General features: G+C 36.4%; 1 long non-coding RNA gene across 3 annotated transcripts; it reads left to right on the top strand.

Annotated features, from left to right (window-relative positions):
• The first annotated feature begins 1,701 nt into the window (after nucleotides 1–1,701).
• LOC143733019 (uncharacterized) lies at nucleotides 1,702–3,412 on the top strand. 3 transcript variants are annotated; one of them, XR_013201235.1, is made up of 4 exons: nucleotides 1,702–1,800; nucleotides 2,701–2,778; nucleotides 2,920–3,042; nucleotides 3,150–3,410. It is a non-coding gene; the product is annotated as an uncharacterized LOC143733019 (long non-coding RNA). The 3 variants fall into 3 exon arrangements; XR_013201234.1 differs by having other exon boundaries at nucleotides 1,702–1,804; nucleotides 2,920–3,412; XR_013201233.1 differs by having other exon boundaries at nucleotides 2,920–3,411.
• The last annotated feature ends 1,166 nt before the right edge of the window (nucleotides 3,413–4,578 follow it).

Below are 4,578 nucleotides of genomic sequence, written 5' to 3'. Positions count from 1 at the left end.
TGAACTATCCTTTTAAAGATACATACAAAAGATATATTCTCCAAAAATAATCCTTAAAGAAGACCTACTATGTCCTTTTTCAGAGTCTTGAAATAGTATTTTGTTCTCAACTAGAATGTTGTCATGCTTAAATGTTTAAAAAACACATTATTTTTCACATATTTTACATTATTGCAGCACCTCTCTTCCCAGTCTGTTAGTAACACTTTTTAGTTCTGGTCTCTATGAAGCCCCTCCTTCCGAAAAGTGCAATGTGCAATTGGTTGACAGTGTGCTGTGATTGGTCAACCACTTTGAGCGTCTTTCAGAAATGTCACACCCCTTGCCATAACCACAAGTTTTAACATACTACTAATGCAACCCAACCAGGCCTTCCCCCTTTTTATGCTTTGGGCAGGAATTATTTAAATGTGGGATCTTGTGACATGTACGTTCCTGGAAAAAACCGCAAAATTACAATCGAGGCATTTCAAGGCGTTCAGAAACAGTGCTTACTGATATAGAGAATAACTCCTTGTATTTAGTGCTTTGTAGCTTTGCAGGCTTTTTTCATTCTCAAAAAGCAACATTACACACTAAAGAAAGTTGAAAACTTAAAAAAAAAAAACATAATAGGACCCCTTTAATGTCAAATGTATTTTTTTTTTCAGACAATTTAAAGTAATTCGATATTTTTTATTGGAAAACGCAAGAATACTTAAGATGCTAATTAAGAAAACTATTCTGGAGTACATTTTACTAACATATCACAAAAAAATTCACAAAATTACTAAATTTCACAAAATGTGTTTAAGAACTTGAGAGATACCCCAATTAGATCAATCAATAGTTTTAGTTAATTTACTATATTCATTTGTTACCCAATAAGAAATGAATATCAAGCATATTGGTGCTTATCAGTACTCCACCGTGGTAAGATCTAACATATCAAGGTTTTTGACAGATGAGTTAAGACACCTGACGGGTGTATGGCCCTTCAAGAAATGGCCAGATTGCTGCTGATAGAATCTTGAAAGATCTTATCATTCAGTTTGGATTCCTCTTAAAGTTACACCATTTAATTTCCAAAGAAGATATGAGATAAGAATGATATTAATATTCCTAATATTTACTGGGGTCAGCGGATGCAAAATTCACTTTTATATGGTGTTTGCATGTACTGTAAATGTGTCTTTACAGGGTGTGGACACAACCTCCATACAATGGAAAATCCATTCACTCCTTTTTTTTGAATCCTCAAAAAGTCTAAACACTCTCAATAATCAAAGCCGTTTGGATTTTCTGAGCAATATGATGTCATATTGCTCATGGTCTGCCCACGACCACTGACGGACTGTCCCGTATTAGTATATTTCCTCCCCCAGCCATTTGTATACTGTCAGCCAAAGCAGCACTTTATGAGTCTTGTGTGACACCCCCCAAGGAAGAGAGGGGTGGGGTGAACAGTTACTCATTATCATTTTAAAGAGAAATGCACCGAAACAGGTCGCTGTGAACAGAGCTGTTTTTGAGGAGTTAAAAGATGTATTGTTTTACACAACCATTGAGGAATTTTAACCAAAGTAGGTTGCAAACTTTACATGAAGACCCTAAATAATCACACCAACTTGTGGAAAATGGGCATACGATGACCCCTTTAAGTTAGTTGCTTGTTTTAGGAATGCCGAAGTCCTTACCATCTGCATGCCAAACTGTCTTGCAGTTTCTCATGGTCACACAGATGGTTTTATGAAGTTGGATGAGAAGCCAGACACATCAACTGAACTATTCACATTATACACAGTGTTTCAAAAGTTTGGGGTCGGTAAGATGTTTTTATGTTTTGTCTCTTATGCTCACCAAGGCTGCCTATTTGATCAAACATGCAGTAAAAACATTGATATTGTGAAATATTATTATAATATATAATTTAAAATTACGGTTTTTTATTATTTTAATATATTTTAAAATGCAATTTATTCATGTGACGGCAAAGCTGACTTCAGTGTCTTCAGTGTCACACGATCCTTCATAAATCATTCTAATATGCCGATTTGGTGCTCAAGAAACGTTTATATACAGTCATGGTCAAAAGTTTACATACTCCTTGGAGAATCTGCAAAATGATAGTTATTTTAACAAAATAATAGGGATCATACAAAATGCATGTTATTTTTTTGTTATTTAGTAATGTCCTAAATACTAAATAAAATGGCTGCTTAATTTTTTGGTGGAAACCATGATACCATTTTTCAGGATTCTTTAGTGAACAGAGAGTTCAAGAACATTTATTTGAAAATAAAGTCTTTTGTAAAATAAATTAAACTTTTTTTGATAAATTTAATGAATTACTGTATCTAAGAAGGAATTAATTTTTGTATTTATCTTACTGACCCAAACGTCTGAACTGCATAGTATAGTTTGCTGTTGTTCCCTTTTGCTCTCACAATAATAATTTGTGTAAATGAGCAAAATGCACTGCAATGTTTTAAACAGAGGGCCTCTGCAGAATTATAAAATAAAAACTTGTCACAACATATTTCATTGATAAGAGGTGTCTAACACCATGTGCATAAACAGTTTTGTATAAGGTCAAGTGAATTAAAGCTAATAGCGGGTAAACTATGTCATTACTATTTGTCCACAAATACTGCTTTGACATTTTGCGAACGTGAATTTATAAAACAAATTTTAACTAAAAGTTTAATGATGATATGTGAGAAGATTTACCAACTGCATGCACAAGGAGATAAAGGGTTGAGATGAATGATCAAGGACTGCTACTGTACATGTAGCAAGGTATAAACTATTTTACTGTAACATTGAAGCATATTATACTTTTAATGAATATTAATATGATTATAAAAGGAAAATATGTCCGTTATGTGTATTCAAAACCTTATAGCGCACTTGACCTTGCAATGACCTTTTGTGATCCAGGTTTGTTGGATAGCAGAGCATGAGGTGTCTTTCAAAGGAAGAAAACAGTTTGAGTCTGTCAGAGGTGATAGATACCAGCAGTGGAAAGCGGAGAGCTGACTGCATGAAGGACTCAGATTGAAGGTGAATGAATGTCTTTATATAGCTGCTCTTCAATTTGAGCCTCACACTCACAAGAGGAATGAGCATGAGAAGTTGATGCCGTTATGAATTGGGATCATTTTTCTTAGACATCTGCGTGACGTCCTCGAAGTCCTGTTTAGTGCTTTCGTCGGAGAAACGTTTCATCATATTCAACTGAGAGTTTTAATCATGGAGGGCAGTGTTTCAGAGGTCAATCTTAAAGGGATAGTTCACCCAAAGATGAAAGTGGTGTCTTAATTTACTCACCTTCATCTGTTCCATGTGAAATAAATACTAAAAGATACATAATGTTTTTGATCATGCACATACTTTAAATGTCTTCTTTATAATTTTGAGTTTAAATCCAAATTTAATTATTATTAAATGATAAGTTCAAGTTGAATTAAGGAATACATTATTTCTTTGAGAATTTGAAAGTATTTGTGCAGCAATATTTGATCAGCAATAAAGTATCTTATCATTTATAAAAAATATACTTAACTGGTTGTGTTTTCTTTACTGGGCTTTTGTTGTTTGCCCAAATATCTGCTTGCTGCATGTGGGAGAGGTGATAATGTTTCTGGAATGTGGAGGGTATAAGTGCTATTGGTGGGATAAGTAGAGGGCACAAGCTAGCCAGACAGTATTGTGTGAATTCTGTGGAATGTGTGAATTCTTTAAAATGTGTAAGTAGCCAGAAAAGACTGAATTATCTGATTCTACAAAGTGTATGACGTCATTGATGTGGTCCAAAATGGGAACAGTGATTTTTAAATGGATTCTGATACAAGCATTGAAGAGGAATGTGGAGATGCCTGTGAACTGGAATGATTTCCGTTACACGAGAGTAGATGTTAAAACTTCATGCTGATTTGTACTCGGCTTTCGCCAAGATAAGCAACACTAAGACGTAGCTTTACAGTAAACTATGCTTCACCCATTTACGCTTCTTTCCATATGGTGGTGTGACTCCCCTTCTGTCCGGCGTTAACGACTGCAGTGTACTTGGCTCGTCAGCACACACGACGGCTGCAACTACAGTGTGGTCTCCCTAGTGGACCAGCGCGACAACCGTCTGGATTGAGCCAAGTAGGGGACATTTCTAGGGTCTTCAAGTGGGCACCTTCCGTCCTCAGTGTTTCGTCGACTAGCCTACGACACCTCAAGAGGGCTCGACAGTGACTCTGGCATCCCAGAGTCACCCCCCTCCTTCCCCCACTCAACTGAGCCCAGCTTACTGACCTCTACATCCCTCCTGCTGCTGAGACCTAACCACAATCTCACAATCTCTCCGCAACCCAACCATACGCACCAACCCGTTTGACTAAAGTTGTCGAGCCCACTGGTGCGTTAATATGCAGTTTCAGTGGCAACGGTTCCGTATGGCATACCACCTATCGCAAAACATAATATCTGCCCAACCACCCGTCATTTACGCAATATACACAGGAACGTTATGACTGTAAATACTATACAACCTATACAAATAAACCAACAGACTCTTCAAGTTTTCAAGAATTCTACGAAACCTTAGCA

This window comes from Siphateles boraxobius, unplaced genomic scaffold (genome assembly GCF_051911475.1).
Source record: "Siphateles boraxobius isolate OS27281-9 unplaced genomic scaffold, OSU_SipBor_1 9, whole genome shotgun sequence".
Lineage (NCBI taxonomy): Eukaryota > Metazoa > Chordata > Actinopteri > Cypriniformes > Leuciscidae > Siphateles > Siphateles boraxobius.
This window is presented reverse-complemented; position numbering and strand designations above follow the sequence as displayed.